This window comes from Vicugna pacos, chromosome 33 (assembly GCF_048564905.1).
Source record: "Vicugna pacos chromosome 33, VicPac4, whole genome shotgun sequence".
Classification (NCBI taxonomy): domain Eukaryota; kingdom Metazoa; phylum Chordata; class Mammalia; order Artiodactyla; family Camelidae; genus Vicugna; species Vicugna pacos.
In genome coordinates, this window is record NC_133019.1 from 2859279 (window position 1) to 2880011 (window position 20733).

The 20733-nt window shown below is 52.4% G+C and overlaps 1 long non-coding RNA gene across 2 annotated transcripts; it reads right to left on the bottom strand.

The window, feature by feature from the left end:
- Positions 1–12421: 12421 nt before the first annotated feature.
- Positions 12422–18580, bottom strand: LOC116276704 (uncharacterized). Of its 2 annotated transcripts, XR_012066626.1 has the most exons (5): positions 18401–18580; positions 17184–17346; positions 14956–15019; positions 13920–14098; positions 12422–13834 (listed from the first exon to the last, which is right to left on the bottom strand). It is a non-coding gene; the product is annotated as an uncharacterized lncRNA (long non-coding RNA). The 2 variants fall into 2 exon arrangements; XR_012066625.1 differs by having other exon boundaries at positions 12422–14098.
- Positions 18581–20733: the final 2153 nt, after the last annotated feature.

A 20733-nucleotide genomic window follows, 5' to 3' on the forward strand; every position in this document is an offset into this window, starting at 1 on the left:
TGATATATGCATATATTGCTAAATCATCACCACAATAACTCCAATTAATATCTATCATCACTACAGTTGTATGTTTTTCTTGTGATGAGAACTTTTAAGATCTACTCTTTTAAATATAAACTTTCAAATATACAGTACAGTATTACTAACTAGAGTCACCGTGCTATACAGGACATCCTTGTTTATCTTATAACGGGAAGTTTGCACGTTTGACCACCTTCATCCACTTCACACCCTCCATCCATTGCCCCAGCAATCATCAATCTGTTATTTGCATCTATGAGAAAACAGTTGTCTTATTCTTGAAGAGCTAAAGGAAAACATGGGCAAAGAGCTAAGAGGAAAAAAATATATGAGCAAAATGAGAATAGCAACATAGAGAGAGAAATTATGTAAAGGAAGCAAACAGAAATTCTGAACCTGAAAGATACAATGCAGGTCCCCCCCTACCTGAGAGTAGAGCATTTCTGTGAAACTTTTCATGAGCCAAAACAGCGTAAAGAAACAATTACCTTAGGATGCATCTTGCTAGTGGATGCACAAACTAAATCAGGACAAAGCACAGATTCCACAGGCATAGTTCAAAACTGTGGGGGCTTGATGGTGAGATGCTCAGCAAGGGTCGTGGGGCCAGAGCTTCGTGGTGCCGCTCCTGCTGCTGGGAATGTGCACGGTCTCTGTAATGGCTCACCGGGAAACAAACGCCGAATGCTATTTTCACTTATCGTTTTTTTTTTTTTTTTGTAAAAGCAAAAATCCTCTTCTGATTTCTTTAGTAAGAACAATTACTAATATAGGTCTTTTATAAAAGTGAAATGGCATAAAGTAAACTTTGGAAAGCATGGGGTACCTGTAACTAAACTAGAAAACTAACAAGAGGGCTTCAACAACAGATTTGAACAGGGGAAAAAAGAAGCAATGAACCCAACGACAAGACATTTGTGATTATTGAGTCTGAGGAGCAGAAAGAAAAAAGAATAAAGAAAAGTGAACAGAGCCTAAGGGAGGTGTGGAACACCATCACAGACCAGTATATGCACCAGGGAAGTCCCAGAAGTAGAAGAGGAAAAGGGCAGAGAGCTTATCTGAAGAAATAATGTCTGAAAATGTCTCAAATTTAAGGAAAGACATGAATCTACAAGTTTAAAAAACTCAATGACTTTCAAGTAGGATAAAACCAAAAAGATCCACACCGAGACACATTATAATTAACCAGCTGAAAGACAAAGACAAAAAGAAAAGCTTGAAAGCATCAAGAGAAAAGTCACTTATCGTGTACAAAGGATACTCAGTGAGATTATCAGTCTCTTATCAGGTATCTTGGAGGCCAGAAGGCAATGGGATGGTATAGTTAAAGTGCTAAAAGGAAAAAAAATTGTCAAATGAGAACTCTATACTCAGCAACACTGTACTTCAAAAATGAGGGAGAAATTAAGACATTCCCAGTTAAGCAAAAACTCAAGGAATACATTACCACTGGTTGTGCCCTGCAAGAAGTGCTAGAGTCCTTCAGGTTGAAATGCAAGGATGCTATAAAGCAACTCATAACCCTGTGAAGACACAGATCTCTGCTAAAGATAAATACACGGACAAATACAAAAGCAAGCACCATTCTAATTTTGTTTTATAATTTTGCTTTTTTATTTTCAACAGGATTTAAAAGACAAATGCTTAAAAACAATTATAAACCTATGTCGATTGGTATGCAATAGATAAAGATTAATTTGTGGCATGAATAGCACAAAGTTGGGAGGAATGGAGTTGTAAAGGAATAGATTTTGAAGTTGAGTATTGATTCAAAACAGACTGCAACTTTAGGATGGTTAAATAGATCCCCATGATAACCACAGAGAAAACACGTATAGAATATACACGAAAGAAAATGGGAAGAAATCAAAATGTGTTACTACAAAAAAAAAAATCAACTGAACACAAAGGAAGCCAGTAATAGAGGATATGAGGGTCAAAAAGGCTCTAAGACATACAGAAAACAAATAACAAAATGGCATAAGTCTTTCTCTGTTAATAATTACTTTGAATGTAAATAGCTTAAATTCCAATCAAAAGACATAAATTGGCAGAATGGATAAAAAAAGTATGATCTGCTTTTATACTGCCTACAGGAAACTTACTTTAGATCTAGGGACACACAGAGGTTGATAATGAAAGGATGGAAAAAGATATTCTCTGTAAATAGTAACAAAAAGAGAGCTGAGGTGGCTATACACACACCAGACAAAATAAACTTTAAGTTAAAAACTATTACAAGGGATGAAGAAGGACATTATATATTGATAAAAGGATCAATTCACCAAGAAGGTATAAGAATAAACATACAGGCACCAGGCATCAGAGTTCCAAATATATGAGGCAAACACTGATAGAACTGAAGGGAGAAAGGGACAGCTCTGTAATAATCGTAGGAGACAGCATTACCCTACTTCCAGTCATTGGTAAAACAACCAGATAGAAGATCAATAAGGAAACGGAAGACTTGGACAAACCTAGAAACCAGCTGGACCCAACAGACATATACAGAACACTCCACCCAGCAACAGCACAATGCACTTTTCTCTCCACTGCACACAGAACATTGTCCAGCATAGACCACATGTTAGGCCACAAAACAAGTCTTAAGAGATTTTAAAAGACTGAAATCATACAAAGTATCTTTTCCAACCACAATGGAATGAAACTGGAACTCAATTGCAGAAGGAAAACTGGCAAATCCACAAATATGTAGAAATTAAACAACACACTCTTCAAAACCCAATGAGTCAAAGAAAAAAATCACAAGGGAAGCTGGAAAGTAACTTGAGACAAATGAAAATGAAAACACAACATACCAGAACCTACGGGATGCAGCGAAAGCAGTGCTAAGAGGGAAATTTATAGCTGTAAATGCCATAGAGAGATCTCTAGGGAACAGCCTAACTTTATCCCCCAGGTAGCTAAAGAGAAATGACAGTGGCTGACAGTTTACGTTCCAAGGCTTCAAAGAGATGATGCTTCCATGGATGGTATGACCCATCCTGACTTTAACTGTTTTCTCCGTATTTCAACATTAGTAGCTACAAACTTTGCCCAGCCCACACTTCCACGTTTCGCAAGGTATCTTCACACAAGTGCTATGTTCCACACGTCCAAAAATGAGCTCCCCATCTTCTCCATGAAATTTGCTTTGCCTCCATGGTTCAGATCCCAAGTCATCTCTGGTTCCATTCTCCCCCTCGCCACCCACCGTCCTACATCACGCTGGAGACAGTGTCTCCACCACATCTCTGTCATCTGTCTCCGTTCTTACAAAGCCAGGTAGAGTTAATGGGATTCATCCTGAATACAAAAAGAAGGGGCAGCATTGTGTCCCTTTTTCTGCTTTTATCTCCTTAATTGCAAACTATCGTTGAGCACCTCCTATAGATCAGACTCTGTCTTGGGCTTTGGAAAACCAAGATGAGCATCACTTTACTGCCCTTAAGGAGATGTCCGTTTCTTAACGGGGACGTCACATTATATAAACTAAAAGCTAACATCCGAGGGGTCTGACAGCAGAGGTGTGTAAGATGTTGCAAGGATACAGAGGAGAAACAGATGGTCAAGGCTGGTGGGCAGGGAAGGCCTTAGGGCAGGTGATGTTTGAACTGAGTCCTGGAGGGTTAATTGGAGTTAAGGGGACCAGAGGGGTGGCATATGAAGTTAAAAATAGAGCAATGCATGCGTTTGGCACTGCTTCGAGGAACTCTAGCTAATTCTGTATGGCTCATGTTTTTATAACAGTTTCCAAACATTATCACGACAAGTGTCCTGCGAGGCAAGGACTATTATCATCTCCATTTGACAGATGAAGGATTTGAGGAGAAAGGAGATTCAGTAATTTGCCCAAGGTTACGTCGCCGCGCAGAGAGGCACTCAGTGAGTCTCCAACCCAGAGGGAGAGCATTCACGTCCACTCCCGAGCCCACGCTCTGAGCAAAAAGAAAAATCTGTTGACATGTAAACCAAACAGCTCTGCTAAAACACTGCATTTCCTCTTGCAAACCAAAACAAAACTCAGACCTGAGGCTGCATTCTTACCATCACTGCCTTAACCCATGCTTAGCAAGACTTGGTATCTTGTTTCTAAGGGGAAAAGAAATGCTTATAAACAAGACTGCAAAGGCATCTTAAGACAACAAATCACTCATAAAAAAGGGAACATTCTGATGAGTTAAGTGTAAATGAATCAGAAACATATGGATTCAATCTACTTTAAAAGGCCCAGTGGAGTTCCACGAGAAGGGTAAAACCCTTGGAGAAGATTATGTTTGGGGATATTTCCAGACCCGGGGCCGTTAGTTCTGGCCAGGCCCAGGGCTAGGCTGGCATACGGATCTCCAAGGAAACCGCCAGAGCAGGAACCTCAGAAGGGCAGGAGGGTCACTTTATCTCCAGTCCTCAAGCCCGGACTTAGACATTTTCAAAGCAGCTTGCCTCCTAGAAACACCTTTCCTGAACATCTCATTCTGGCCCAGGGCTGGGACACTGAGTCCAGCCAACAATTTCTCTTTAGAAACTCAACTTGTGCAAGTCCAAAAGGGTGTAGAGGCTGGACCGAAACCCTTCGTCTTTCCCAAAGATTCTCTCCCTTTGGACTGAACCCTCTGACTCTGAACCACGTCCAGGCCGTGGCCTTGGAAGGTGAAACAGGACCATGGTTCTCCTTGGCAGCGTCAGATGAGAAATGAATGTGCACAGAAGTATTGAACACATTCAGCTAAACAGGAAACAACACGAGGGAAAAAAATCCAGACTCATCAGTCTGGTTGGGTTACATCAGCCATGAAAATAAACATGGGCCGAGAGAGATCAGGCTGCGTTAATGGGAAGCAGGCAACGAGCAGGTGTGTGTCCCTGGGCAGACTCCTCTTTGGGGCTCTTCGTGCTCGTGCCTCTTCTGGGGTCCCACGTAGCGCGAAGGGTCCACCACCAGGGAGCGGGGGGCTTAGAACTGCCCGGCGTTTGCTCCGCGCCTGCTGCTTTTCCCTCCCCAGCGCGCTCTTCCAGATGAGAACCCAGCCTGCTGTGTTGCTGATTTTTCTCTTTCTCACAGTGGCGTTGCTATGGAAACCAGCCTTTCCCATCCACAGCAGATTGAATCAAGTTTTAGGGGGAGGACTAAGAAAAATGAGCAAGTGGAACAGTATTCTCCCCAAATGCTGCCTGAAATGGAAATCCTGTGTCTTCGCAGCCCAGCCTCCCCTCCCCAGGCCGCACCCGGGCAGCTGGGAAGGTGGGCAGGGCGGCCGCCCTCACCGAGTGCTGCCCAGGGGGACTGGCCGCAGCGAGGGGCTGCTCTGAGAAGAAAGGCACGCCTGGGCTGCTTCTGCTCAGCGCCCGGCACCCCGGCTGCTGCCAGCTTCCCACTCAGCATGGGCTGCGCGGGAAACCGCGTCGGCTCTGAGTCACTTTCCCCCACCCCGTCGAGATAACACAGGAAGCTCTGGGTGGGGCGGGCAGGGGCCTGGGGAGCTGGGTCTCAGGGGCATTTGCTCTGCCCCTGGAAGTCTCCATCGCCACCCCATCCCCAAGACAGGCCTTCCTCTCTGCTCTTGATGACTGGAAACAGTCATCTTAGAGATTAATTTCTTTAGCTTAAGGTTTTGATACTTAAGGCAAAAAAGCAAGGTGGGATTGAACATGGGCACCTTAACATCAAAGGCTGGGGAGGGGGGAAGCCGTGGTAACCGGGTGGCAGGGTGGGGGTAGCACTGTAGGGTAAAGGCAGGCGGGCACAGCAGACAGAGGCTGGGAACCTCACAGGTACAGAGCACTCGCTTCCTAGGCCCCCACCCCCACCCCCAGGGCCTTTTAGAACTGAAACAGACGGGTGTGGACCCCTGAGAGCCCCTGCCGCTCCTCCCCACAACGCCACAGAGACGGACACTGTCAGTCCCCGGTCAAGGCATGTGTGCTGAGAGGCCGCCGTGTGCCAGGCACAGCCCTAGTCCTGGGGGCACAGCAGTGGGAAAATGGGCTGCGGGGAGACGGACGCTCTGAGAGATGGAGGGCAGTGTGGAGCCTGGGAACCAGAGGGACCGGAATCGTCCCGGCATCCCTTCCTGGCTCCCCCAGGGTCCCTGAGGCTCCAGACCCTCCTCCAGCTGGTCCTGCCTTTGCAGGGCGAGCCCGAGCTGTCTGCGGAGTTTCTTCAGATGTGATGCTGAGCTCGCTGGACCTCAGAGCCTGAGGGGCGGATGCGAGGCTGCCCACAGCCTCCCTGTGCTATGCCTCAGTTTCCACACCTGCTCCCGCAGTGCAGGAGCCTGCTGCCCAGAGCGGGACCACGCCGGGGAGGACGCTCCTGGCCAGCGGCACTCCTCGCACAGATGGCGGGGCCTCAGCTGCGTCCGGCCCCGCCTCCCAGGGCAGAGAGGCTTCCAGAATCCAGTTCCCCTTCCGCAGCACCCGGAGTCTCCAGATCACAGGACTGAGTGGGTGCCTTTGGATCTAGGGCTTGGCTGGCCGATGTTCTCAGCCGCCCATGGATGGATAGAAAAGGTGACGAGAAGGAGAGAACAGGGGCTGGGGGGGGCGAAGGATGGGGCGGAGTTTGGGGGCGGGCGTCTTGCCCAGCTTAACTGTCTTCAGTCTCAAAATGATTCCTAACGGCCGAGCTGGTGATCGTCCTGCCAGCGCTCCTCGGGCAGCGCAGGGCTTGGCGGGGGCGGCGGCTGCACCACGGGAGCCCGGCCCAGGGGAGGACGCGGCGGAGGCCCGCCGCCCACGCCTGGTGATGCTCTCTGTGGGCAGGGCTTCGAGGAGCGAGAGCCCCCTCCTCTCCGCAGGACACCCAGCATGGTCACTTGTAGGCCTTTCCCCACACACCTGGCCTGTGACTGGGGCTGTGATTCTCTGTCCTCCGGCCAGCTTTCCCAGGTGGCTGGAACCTTGGGCCAGCAACGCCTGGGGACTGGTCTGAGCTGCATTCTGGGCTGTGGCCCCAGGGCTCCTCCAGCCCTGACAAACCACCTGACAGATGCTGGCCACGGGTCCCACGCGGAGCTGAGCGGTGTAACCCAGAGCTGCCCGGGCGCTTGCAGCCCCTCGGCGCACAGCGCCACACATTCCCGCCCGGGCGTGGGCCCAGGAAGTACGAGGCTGGTCCTTGCTAACTCCTCGCGGTGGAGAGCTTCAGTGCTCAGGCTAGCTTCTTCTGAGCTGTCCTGGTCACGTGATTTAAGTCATTTCAAAACTCCCCAACGTGTAAAATAATTGGCACAATACCAGGTTAAATACTACACTCTGGAGACAAGGGCCCAAGGCTAAGCCCTCGGGCACCCCGCGGCATAATGCCCCCTGAATTCCCGCTCTCCGCTCTGCCAGCTCCTGCCCCTCCCTCACGGGAGCAGCAGGAGTGCCAAGCGCAGTTCTGAACAACCACAACCACCGGATGAGGCAGGCAGGGTCTCTCACTGTCTCCATTTAGCAGATGAGCACATTGAGGCACAGAGAGGGTGGTCGGCCTGCCCAGGTCACCAGGCTGCATGCATGTGTGAACCCAGACAGCCTGGCTCCAGGCTGCACCCTCTGGACCATCAAGCTGGTCTGTCAGCTACAGGCAAAGTGCTGTGCTGAGTTACGTGAGGGAATTCAAATAAATACATGATGTGGTCACTGCCCTTGGGGAGCTGGCCGTCGCCAAGACTTAAGCAGCCTCCCCAGACTGGCTTGACAGATCCGCCGCCCGTGTCAGAGCGCTCAACCCCAGGGTGTCTGTGCTTCAGCGCTAGAGTGGGACCGCCAGGAGCCCCCTCTCCTTTCCCTGCGCATCAAACCCCCGGAGCTACTGAAATCCCACCTTCCCAGCCTCAACCTTATTCTTCCGGACAGACTGCCCAGAGCACCTCCGTTCCTGACCCCTGTTCTGAAGGAACAGAAGGAGCTGAGCAGTCCCTTGCCAAGTTTCATGACAGAGATGTTGTGTGATGCCAGAGGACACAGCTGAGTCGGGCCTGCCGCCTGGGCTCCAGCCTCAGCCAAGTGTGAACCGGGTCAAACAGCAGAGCAACGGGACACGCTGCACCGCCCTGGGCCCGCAGGCCCAGCTCCGCCAGCAGGGTCACCCTCGGCCGTGCGCTCGCACAGAGGCCGCTTGGCATTGTAGAGACTTCCTGTCTACGCTCGCCTGCGGGGTTGGGGGATGGTGCCTGGTGTTTGGTCCAGAGCCCAGTGCAGCCGGGACCCCGGGGCTATGAAGGTGTGCTGTCAGCACAAGTCAAAGAGAGGATCCGATCAAGGGCTTGAGCGTGAAGGCTGCAGTCAAGGTGAGCCAGGCAGGGCTGGAAGGAGCCTGATGTCGGGTGATAGAGACAAACAAAGAGGGCCCACGAGGCCCAGGATCCTCCTGGAGCAATCCGCCCACTGGTGGGGTGTAGGAGGCCCACGGAGGATGCCGCACCAGGAGCCAGCTCTCCTCCCTGGGGGACCACTGAAAAACAGCTGCGCTTGGAGACAGGGTCAGGCAGAGGTTCCGTCCGCCTTCCAGTTCACTTCTGCCCCGGCATCACTGAGAGTCTTTCCAAAGGGCCAGTGTCCCTCCTTCCCCATGGGGGCAGCACGTCACAGGGATACCAGGGTGCGGGGCAATTACAGGGGCCCAGAGGAGCAGCTGGGAACAGCACCTCAGGTCTCCACCAATGATGCTTGGGGAACATGCGGTGGTTTTAGCATCGTGGGCATAGTATGCACAAGAAGGCGGGGCCTGATAAGTCAAGGGTGACAGGAAGGACGCCCCCTTCCTTTCCTGCATCCGGCTTGGTGGTGAGACCTCCACGGGGGTTCAGGTCTATCCCAGGACGGAAGCTGCGCTGGCATGAGCCCCCGATACCCAGAGCCGGAAGAAACAGCCTCGGCCTCGGGCCCCAGTCACGAGCCCTGAAGCGCTCCCTCTGTCCCCCGATCCCTGCCCCTGCACAAGAGGGACCAGATCCTGGGGGGCTGTTCGGTACTGGGCACTTCCAGGCGGTGGCAGCCGGCTGTGGGTAGGAACCTACCCAGCGCCCAGACCTGGGGACAAGCACTCATTAAAGGCCGCCCAGGAGAGTCGAAGGTCAGACCGAGGGCCATGGTGAACCCCCGAGAGACAGCACTCACGCCCTCCGGGCATGGCAGGTGGCCGCCAACAGGCTCAGCCGACTTCCAGAGAAGCAGGAGGGATGTCAGGGCTCGAGTCAGCCCACCGCCTGGCCTCGCCCCCGGGAGACTCCCAAGGGCGGCCCCAAATTTACCGTGGGGTGTCAGCTCCCCTTCAGGGTAATGCTCCTTCCTCAAAGGGCACCTGGCATGGTGCGGGGCGTGTCTCGCCCCCCGGCATTTCATTCCTGCCTCTTCAACCTGAGAAAAGGAGGTAAGAATGAATTAAGGCCTCAGGGCGCCTTCCAAAAGTGACCCCTAACCCGGGACAAGGCCGGACGTGCTTTTCAGGGTCACAGAGCCTGTGCCACCTCCCTGTGTTGAGAGGCACCGCGCCCCGTTTGCCCAGAGAAACACTCAGGTGAGAAGGTGCCGCTGATGGTTCTCCAGGGGCAGCAGAGATGGGCAAGGCCTTGGAAACTTCTCACCTCACTCCACAGAAAGTTGTATGAGGAAGGACTTCCCGAATTAAGAACACGTGGTTGTAGTTTGTAAAGTAAAGTTGCTCAGTGTTTCACGGCATCTCAAAACGTCTCTCCCCAAGGTCCCAATCCACAAGCCTCATCTGCAAGCATCCTAGGACCTTCCTCTCAGACACAAATTCCAAAGAGGGCCAAACAAGAAGAAAAACGGCAGACTTCCCATGGTGCATTGCTCTGGGAGCACCAGCTGATACCCTCTGGCCCCCAGACTGACTTGGGAAGGATCCCAAAGAAGTCTGGTCTGGCCTCATCGGACAGAAAGGCTGCCAGAGCCCTGCCCATTGCACTGAGATCCCCAGTAATGAGGACAGCTCAGAGGCATCCCAGTGCTGTCTGCTGTTGAACAGCATGAGATGCACTGATCCGTAAGTGGGCAGATTTGTGTTTTTATTTTTCCTCTCTGGAGCAAAAAGAAAAAGGGACTTTGACTGTGGGTGACACGGAGACTCTGCAAACCTCAGGATGGGGTCTATCTACATGGAAATCACTCCCAGGCCTCCCTTCTCCACGCCCCTCTGGAGATAAAGTGTAATGAAGTTGTTAACCACTGGCTCTGCTCTTCTTACAGATAAGGGCAACTTTCTTTCAAAGACCTTTGTGCTGAGTTGTTGCCAAAGCTGTTTCAACTGGGATCCTTCGTGGCTCTGCCTACAACACACGTCGAGGCGGGTTTCCCTGGATGGGCTCCATCAGTCACGTGCTTGCAGTGGGGAGCAGCTGTCTGAGGCTGGGGCGCAGAAGAGGAGGGCGATGCTTCACTTGCCCTGTGCCTGACAGAGAATGTGGCTTTGGGCCTCAGATGCACCCAGCCGGGAGGTGCCAGACAGCACAGTGTGGGGGGGCAGGTGGGTGACACCCCGCTTCCCCAAGCAGCCCGAGGGGAAAGTGCTCCCAGGCTCCTATTAGGGATGCTCCAGGCACATCTACAGAGACGGACTGCCTACAGAGAGAGCTGAGTGGGCTGGAAAGATTCTGGAGCCCTGGGGAAAGGGCTGGGGAAGGGAAGGAATGTTCTGTGACAGCTGGGTTCTGTTCCCTTTCAAGTCGTTTACATTGCACTAAAGCAGTAGGAAGATTGTGGAAGGATGTGTGAAAGGTGGGGATACACAGGGTGGGGGGAGAGAAAAGAGAACAGAGAGCAGACAAGAAAGAGAGAGGGAGGGAGTAAGGGAGGCAGGAGGAGGGGACAGGGGAAGAATGGGTAGAGGGAGGGAAGGAGGGAGCGAAAACCAAGGCAAAGGAGAGTAAGTAAGTAAAACAAACAACAGAGTGTTTTGAGGGGGAAGAGCTTAAAGACAGGAATGAGTGAAGAAGAAAGGGGCTGATTCCCTTCTTTTTAACGGCTAAGTAGTACTCCACTGTATGTATGTACCACACCTTCCTTATCCATCCAACTATGCATGGACATTGAGGACCATTTGTGACAACATGGATGGACCCAGAGGACATTATGCCCCATGAAGTAAGCCAGACACAGAAGGGCAAACACCACACGATGCCCCTTACTGAGGAAACTGAAATAGTCACAGCGGCAGAGGGCAGAACAGGGCCTCCCAGAGCCGGGGGAGGGGGAAGCGGGGCATGGCTGTGCGGTGGGTATGAAGTTTCAGTCTCGCGAGATGAATTAGGGCTAGAGAGCTGCTGTCGCGTGGGGCTGGTCGTCCACAAGGCTGTGCTGTGCACCTAGAAGCCTGTTAAGAAGCGGGGAGGGCAGAGCCCAGGGGTAGAGCGCTACGCTGAGTGTGCGCAAGATGCTGGGTTCTCTCCCCAGTACCTCCATTAAATAAGTAAATAACCTAATTACCCCCACCTCCCCCGAAACAAACAACAACAAAAACAAGGAAGCCTGTCAAGGGAGTAGACCTCATGCTAAGTGTCGTCGCTACACACACAACACCGTCAAAGGGACACAAGGACACTTGTGGAGGTGACGGCAGGGCGGTTACTTTGAGAACAGGGGGTGGTCGCCGGCGGGGTGTGTGCACGTGTCCAGACTCACTAAACAAGTGCAGGTTAGGAAGCCTAAAACCTCGCAGGTCCTCCTGAACCTCAGGAAACTCAGACATGCTCCTGGAGATCATTTTTCCAAATCCAAGAACTTCCCCCCGTTTTTGGTCTCAGTTGCCAGAGAGTTTGAAAGTCAGGTTTATGGGCTGCGATTCGTGATGTCCCCGGTCAGGGGAGAGACGTGCGCAGTGCTGCCGGGAAAGAGCCCTGCAAGCTTCACGCTCGGACGCGCCCCCGCCCGGCACCCCAGGCTCCCAGCCGGCGTGAGCCCGTTAGCAAGTGGGTGGAGCACAGATCTTGACTAAAGGGCAAGACACACACTCAGAGAACCAGGAAGATGCGTCCTCCCGGCCCATCTCATCTCGCGAAGAGAGTTAAGCCGCGTCCCACGCTGACAGTGAGACCCACCTCGACAGCGAGCGGGCTCAGAAGAGGGAGACCTGGGACAGGCAGGACCTCGAGGAGCAGCCTTTACTGGTTACACAGGAACCAGAAAGCTCAGTCAGCCAGTCAGGGTTTTGCAGTCGTCTCATTGCTTTGATTTATTTGTAATTACCTAATAGCTCTAGTTGGTAACATGAGAACATGGTGTACATTTCCAAAGGACCCAAAGGACCCAAAGGTCCCAAAGGTCCCAAAGGACCCAAAGGTCCCAAAGGTCCCAAAGGTCCCAAAAGTCCCAAAGGCTGTGCCGCAAGAAGTCGGTCACCCTCCCAGACTGGCCCTCCAACTACAACCCCCCCCACACACACACTGGGTAAGTGCTGACACTAGTTCCTCTGCAAGGAGACCATGTGGGTCTAACAGGCTTGGCAAGGGACCCTGGCCCGTCCCAGAGATGAGGTTTAAAAGACTCCTCTGTGGAAGTGGTGCTTGAGCTGAGAGGCGAAGGACAAATAGGGGGTTGCTAGTGAAAGAAGGGATTGCCTGTGCAAAGGCCCTGTGGTCAGCGTGTGCACAGCACTTTTGATGAGATGACAAGCAGGCAGAGTGGCCCATTTACAGGGAGTGAGGTGGGGGGTGGGAGGAGAAGACGCAGAAGCCATGGGCAGAGGTAGCAAAGGCTGGTGCAAGGCGTCCTGGGCCATCTCAGGACTGTGATCTTTATCCACAGAACTGATTTTAGCCCTGACAGTTGTGAGGGTGGGTATAAGCAACAGATCCATTTTACATTTTGAAAACATAGTCACTTGTAGCTGCGGTGTAGGAGGAGCGAGGCACCGGCACCGGTGAGGGTAGGGCAGTTAGGAGACTACTAGAAGACTTGGGGGTCTGCCCCACACCTGCTTGGCATCCCCTTTGAGCTGGGCCACAGCCATGGCCATGGTGGACACTCCCACGTGGGCTTCAGTGGCCTCATACAACGGCCCAGCCTCAAGTGCGTCCTCCCCCAGGGCTTCTCGAATGACACCGGTGCCGGGGAAGTTGCCGGTGCGCATGTGGGAATGATCTGAAGTGCAGGGGAGTCCACGCTTCCAGGAGCAGCCCTCGGCCAGTGGGAACGGGAGCCAATGGCAAAGGCCCCCCCCTGGGCAACCAGGGTGCACCCTTCAGACGGCCCCAGGCGGGTGCGAGGTTCCCACGGCGGTGACCTCACTTACACGCTCTCGGTTGACTTTCCCTCTTCTCCCACTCTGCCTGCCCCCACTCCTGATTTGGGGGTTACTCCTAAGTTAACAGCCAGCGCAGAAGTGCTCGTGGGCTCTGCTTTCTCAGCGAATCGCAAGTAAGAAGGAAGCAACGGCAGCTGTCTAGGTAAGAGAGGACAGGAGCTCGGGCTGGGGCGGGAGCTGTAGGGACGGACGGATTTAAAGATATTTAGGAGGTTAAATCGAGAGTCCAGAGCAGCTGCGTTCTCAAACACCACTCTCTTACGTTCCCTTTGACGGTCGACGGTCGGTGCGGCCGTCCAGGGCGGAGGAGGCGTTTCCTGGCTGTGCAGATGGCCACCGTCTATAGAGGAGGAACTCAACAGCCACTGCAAAACGAAGGTTACAGGAGACGAGGCCGGTGCTTCCAGGCAGTCCTTAATTAGTTGAATTGAAAATGGTCGCTTGGGCCGATACACCGGCATAAGTGCCTCCTTCAGGCCAGACCGCGCAGCCACTGCCACGCAGAGAGGAGCAGCAGAAACAGCAGGAGGACGTGGAGGAGGAGTGACCGTCATTCACCTGCTGCAGGTGGAGAAATGGGGACGCAGAGAGGTAGGCAGTCTCCCCAGGGCCCCCGAGGAGAGAGAGACAGAGCGAGGACTCATACCTTGGTCCAAATGGCTCCAAAGCTGTGCTTTTAACAACCCTCTCCTTTTAAATTTCCCTCCGCTCCAAAGCAGGGGACGAGCTGTGGAGAGTCCAGCCACCTCTGTTCAGTCTGACTCACTGGCCTCGCTGATTGTCAGTCAGATCCGTTACTCGGTAGATGAGATTCAAGCCTGGTGGCTACAGTGACAGTCATGCTACAATATGTAAGTGCATCAAACCAACACGCTGTGCACCTTAAACTTCCTCAGTGTCATATGTCAATTACATCTCAAGTTTTTAAATTGAATTTATTGATTGATTAATTCTTTTTGATAAGATGACATTTGGTGGAAGTGGGGAATGGCGCTGCCAGTGAGTGTGGCCTTGGCGCACCAGACTAGAGGCAGCACTGATGGCTTATGTCACCTCATTTCATCCTTAGAACAACTTCATGAGGTGGTTCTGCTGTTGTCCCCATTTTACAGATGAAGAAACTGAGGTAAAATAAAACAGCTTAATAACTTTCCCGGGAAGACATCGTAAGTGGAAGAACTGGGGTTTTGACCCAGGAATTCCAAAATCCGTGTTCTTCCTCATTGCACCCTGTCGCCCCTCCTTCACCGATTCACCCCACTACCACATTTGGGTGTTCGCTCCATGCCAGGGTTTAAAGAAATGCTGTGGGAGTGGAAGCTGGGCCAAAAGCAAAGACAGCTAAGCATGAATTCAGCCCTCAAGCAGTTTATTCTCCCACTGATGGGAAGTATTTCCGTAAATGATGATGAGAAAATGTAGAAAGCGACAAATGTCTAATGAAAGACACTGACAAAGTACTACGGGGATTCAGAAAAGGAGAGACCCCAACATGAGGGAGCGCGGAGGGCATGCCTCACGTTGTTTTCACTACGTAACCACCTCGCCAAAACGTAGTGGCTCAGAGGACACCCACCTACCATCTCCCACAGGGCTTGGGTGGGCCAGGCAGCTCTGTCTGGGGCTGGCTCAGCGGGGCTGGCTCAGCAGTGCTGGGTGATCTGGGGGGGGGCCTCACTCACCCGTCTGGGATGGCAAGGATGGAGGGGACCTCTCAGCCTCCAGGTATGATCCAGCCTCACTCTCCTGGTGGAAAAAAAGGTTCCGATCAGTGAGAGAGAGAGCACACCCTGACACACAAGCCCCTTTCAAGCCCCTCCACATGTCATATTGGCTAATATTCCATCAGCCAAAACAAGCCACCTGCTCGAGCCCAAGCTTCAAGGGACGGAGAGATAGACTCCCCTTCCGCTGGGAAGCTCCATCGCAGCACTGCGACGAGACAGGCTTAGCGGGGCTGCAGGGATGGGCAGCTTTTTTCTTTCTTTCTTTTTTTCCCTGTAAGGATCAGAGAAGGCTTTACAGAAAGGACGGGCCTTGAGAAATGGCTGGGGCTGGAGAAGAGAGCAGATTTCCCATAAGTGGAGAAAACCCACAGAGGCAAGGCAGCTGAGGGACCACAGGACAGGCCAGTGCTTTGTCTGGGCTAGAAGGAAGCTTGGAAAGAGAGCCGGAGCTGAGTCGTGGAAGGATGGAGCAATGTCTTTAAGATCTGGGATGGTGGCCAATGGCCTATTAAGAGGTTGGTCTTTATTTATAGGGCACAGCCCCTCTCGGAGAACACGCTCCACTACACGCCTGGCGGCCGCGGCAACACAACCCTCTTGTTCCTGCAGTGCCCTCACGACCCGGGCCCGAGCGGCAAGCAAAGGACCTGCGGGAGCCGGTCTATGGGCTCCAAAGCTGTGCAGTGGCCTGAAAAGGTGAGCTGGGGGACTGAGGCCTTAGTGGCAGAGGTGAAATGAAGGGCATATTGAGGTTAAGTCAAAGCTGGGGCATCCATAGCCAGGTTCAAATTGGCCATTGGGAGCTGAGGGTGATTCCAAGCTGGTAGAGAGTGGAAAAAGGTTTATGAAGATAAAAACTAACAAAGAAAGAGAGAAGACAGGTCCCTGGAGCAGCCTCAGGTCCTGATGACCTTCCCATTCATGTGTAAGTTTACAAATAATTCTTTTTCTTTGAAGGTTTTGAATGATTCTGTCCCTGCAGCAGGTGATGGGTGGTCTGTCCTGCATCAGGTGATAGGTGGGCTGTCCTGCATCACATGATGGGTGAGCCTCTCCCTGCATCCCTGGTGAGAACTTTGCTTGGAATAAAATTTTGCAAAGAAGTAGAGCATCCAGGGAAAGAAGTACGTCTTGGTCAGGTGGCAAAGCAGGATCAGACCCCAGCGGGGTGGACGTTCAGGACTGAAGTTGTTCTTAAGAAGAACTATTCTTTCTCTACCTCTCCTAACAACCAGACACGTCATAAAGTAAAAATTGAATCCATCATATTTTCAGAAAGATGCTGAGATTAGGGAGAGTCTTGAAAACTTAAAGAGTGTCAGTTTGAGTCTATTTCTTGAGTTATTATTCTGCAAATATGTTATCAGTCCTCACTCCAGTTGTTAAAGAAGCCAGAAGCGTTTCCATCCTGCCTTAGTCCTTTTGGAATTTACCAAGTACATCTCAGCAGTGACACAGAAAATAGATTTCCCTGGAAACCAGAATTCACACAATAGTCCTAGCCCTCCAGAGCCCCACGGGGTAGAGAAATCCCCGTTAGAGTTGAAATCTGATTATTCTGCTTTTATGTCACCTCCTTTGCTATAAATGAGGGCCAGCCCAGCTGCCAGAGCACAGAATGACACAGATACAATGTGTCAACCACTCATGTTTCTCTTTTATGAGATCAACTTTTATAACTTTGCAGTCAGTTCACTGACAGACTATAAAACTTGGCTTATTAGAAACAGATACACTAACCATGAGACATCACTTGTCAGAGACTGGTCCATCCTCTTCTGGACACGAGCTGGTCCTTAGAGAGAAAGCCCTTCAGAACGGGAGCCTGATTTCATCTAAAACGGCATAGGCACCTGTCCTGGGTCACCATAAATATTGCTCCCGGTGAAAAACAGCCATGCAGAGTCCTGTCACGTTCGTGGTTTAGCATCACGGCCTGACTGCTCATGAAGCTTATTCCAGCAGAATTCAGAGCCCTCTAAGCCAGCCGAGTATTACTGTCAAGAGCACTTTCTAGTCTATTTGGCAACAGAAACGTCTCCTCTTCTGAGAACCCAGAACGCTGGCAGCGACAGCCAGCTTCCACGTCAAAGCCGATGCCTCCCTGGCTTTGTGCGCCAGTGGGAGGAGTCTCGGGCGCCCAGGTTCCGCACACACCCTGCTTTACCCCGTCTCCGGCTTACCTTCGCTGGCTGCCCCGGGACCGGTCTCCTCATGCGCGAGTGGGACTTCGAGGTCGGCAGACAGAAAGGATCTGGAGTCTCCCTGGTGCCATGGCTTTGTTCCCCTTCGGGGTGTGTCTCCCTCTGGGGCATGACTTTCTTCCCTCGATGTCCAGGCCCCCAGCTGCAGATGAGATGCAACTCAGTGAGGTTTCCTGATACAGGCACGTTTCCATGGCAACCCCAGGGTTACCTCACCCAACAGCATTCAGATGTTACTGACCACAGAACTGTGTTTTCTCCCCCAGTGTAGAAGGAGCATCGGTTAGTTCTCCAGAGCCAAGAGGATTTTGGGGGGTTTGTTTTTGATGTTACATCCTTGTCCTGAGAGTTTGGGGGATAACGTCATATGTTTGGGGAGCACCCTGCATGTAGACAACACGTCCCCCCGTGTCTCCGCCTCAGCACGCAAAGATTGCTTTCAGACGGAAATACGAGGGGCTCTTCTAGGGAGACGCGTCATTATTCACCGCTGCCCTGGTCGCTGCCTGCGGCCAAAGACTTGTTTTAATGTTCGCAATCCAGAATTCCTATTTTCTCACAGCCTCAGCAGGATCTGGCCCACTCAGCACTTGACGAGGTTTGCTCATGGGGAACCCAGGTGCTTGGGGGTGGGGCGGGGAGTGACTGCTGTCACAGGGACCTTTCACCCCTGCAGCCTGGAATCATTAACTCCGGACACACACGCGGTCAGCACTTCACTCCATCAGCCTGCTGGCGATCTGCATGATTGGGAATGACGTCCTGTGTCCCTCAGGGCTCCCCAGAGAGCTGACTTAATTGTTGAGGAGCACAGGAAATAAGACGTCATTCCTCTACACCACTGGTTCTCAGCATGGGGGAGAGGAGGGGTTTTGTCCCTCAGGGAACACTGGACAATGTCTGGAAACCTTTTTGGTGGCATGACCAGGAGAGGGTGGCAGTGGCACCTCATGGACAGTCAAGGATGCTGATAAACATCCAACAGTGCACAAGAAAGCCCTCCCCCACCCCTTGCAACAAATGACCGGTTCAAAACGTCACTAGTGCTGAGGCTAAGAACCCTGCTCCACGTAATCAAGCTGGAAACCCCGCCAGGCGTGGCCTCACGGCGGGGCAGATCCCTGCTGCCATCACGGGAAGGCAGGCAATGGACTATTCATTAACTGTAATGAACAAATGCCTCCAAGTGCATTCACCTGAGGCTTCCAGGACACAGAAGGACGTTCTTGTGACGGGGAGTTTGCAGTGCACGCGGGCCCCCCCAGGAAAGCCTTTTCTTCTCTGAATGATGATCTCAGTCTCTGCTGTCTCACGCTGCCTCTCTGTTGTTTAAGATCCCTTTCTGCACAATGCATACGAACATAGATCCTTCCTCTAGGGCCGACCAATTAGACTTAAAGAAAAATAGCTTCTTTTTTAGTAGATTCTTCATTTAAAAGGCACACGCTTACTTCCAACCCCCTCCCCTACCGCCTCCCCCTGGAAATCTCGGGGTGAGTGGAAACAAGGGAACGCATGAATTTCGTCAGAAGCCCCTCTCCTGGCCCGTCTAAAGCCCACTGCTTGTGCTTAATTGGCATTTCTTTGCTATTTTTAGTCTTCTAGTCACGTCTTAGAATTATCACCTAAAGCATGATTCGTACACTGTATAAATATGGCCAAAATTTGTACATGTTCCCAAGAACGGAAATAAAAGGAAGCAGCAGAGGCGAGAACGCCGGGGACCTGGCAGCGCACGAGCCAGCGGCGACACGGAGCCCGGCAAGCCCTCAGAGAAAGTCGCTCCAGCGTCCACGGCTGCCTTTCTCACCAGGACCGCTTTCCTCCCAAAGCACGAGTGGTAAGTCATGTCAAGGCAAACGAAGGTCAAGACTGCAAACGTCAGGCCCTTCCTCGCCGCCACGGGGGAGGCTGCTGCCCGGCTGAGGGGAGACACTCGCTCCGTGGGCTCTCAAGACAGAGCGGGCCGGGCAGGGCATTGGCCGGTCCAGGGCTCCAGGCCCGCGAGACGGCCGTTCTTTGGGACGCCCTGGAGAGCTCCGCAGTGTTTCTGCTCCAGCTGCTTGGAGCTGTTACACTGAAGAAAAGGTTTACGGTGTTGAAGCAAAGAAAGCATTTTAGAAGCTGGTACAGATACGTTCACAAGCCAGGCATCTAGACAGAAGGCAGTCTCCAGAAGCCACAGGAGTTGAGCGCCACCTCACAGTGGAAATTTTTTTAAACGATCGTATTTGTGGACTTAAAACTCATGCTTGGACTCCCTCTGGGAATGAGGGCTTATTGGATGGACGTAGCACAGGAAAGCCTCCGAGCGTCTCTGCAAGGCTCTGGGATTCAGCACACACAGCGGAGGTGGGCAGCAGGTGTCATGGGGAGCTGGAAGCTTCTACTGATGTTTGGGGTGGAGTCTGGGCCTGATAGCCCCCCTCGCTGGGTGCAACACACATTCTCACTTCCCAAAATGGAGACTGAGTGGTTCACTCATAACTTGAGGAGAATTTGTTTCTTGCTCCAACTGGGACCCAGGCAGCCAGGCTGGCCTCCCTCGACAACCCCCACCATTGCCACTTCCTGTAGCAAGAACCTCCTGGGACCCCCTGTCCTCTGGGGAGCTGGGGGAGAGTGGGCAGGCCCTTGGAGTTTAAGGTCCTCACCCCTCACTCCTAACCCCGACCTGCTGCCCGCCCCCCCAGAAGATGCTCTGCAGCCCAGGCTGGAGGCCGCGGGCCCCCTTCTACCAGAGGGAGGACTTTCTGTCTTTCCTCACAGAGCCTGTCAGCAGCTTTCTGCACACGGCCCTGGATTGCTGAGCTGGCCCCTGTGTTAAGGAGAGGCAGCAGATCTGGACAGATGTTTGTCTGAGCGCTGTTCTGACCAGGGCGCAGGGATTTCGCCCTGCCTGGTATCACACAGCGCGGGGGAGGCCGGGAGCTCTGCCTGGGGAGCGGGAAGGGTGTTACACGAAATCAAAATGTAAGTGTACCCTTCTTGGATTAGGCAATGTTTTCCTCTGCTGTTTTTCTTTATATAACCTTATCAGTCTGCTCCTCTGTTTTCCCCCTCCGCCCTCCTTGGCTCCAGCGCCCACTCTGGTCTGCAGGATAAACTCCACGCGCTGGGCGCCCTGAGCAGCACGGTTTCTAGCCGGCTGCACCTCACCTAAGTCTCACCAAGGCTTTGCTGCCCTCATTCCCTCGTGCTGTGCAGAAACCCTGCTCCACTGGTTCTTAGATCTCATGAGACCTCTGACTTACACCCAGGAGGCCAGAGAGCAGGGTGCGTGGTTCACAGCAGGACTTCCCCACCCTGCCCGCCTCCCGCTCCCGGGACGGTCAGCATCGCCCCCTCTCAGCTGACCTGCCCCGCAGACAAGCATCTCCTACGCTTTCAGGGGTGAAACAGACTCCCCACACCTAGCATTTCTTTAACAGCGTATAAGGCGTTTAATTTCTTACTTTGAGATGAAACGTTAGAGGCAAGTTTCCCTGGGAGAGAAATAGGAACTGAATTCATGGTGAGGCTCCAAGGG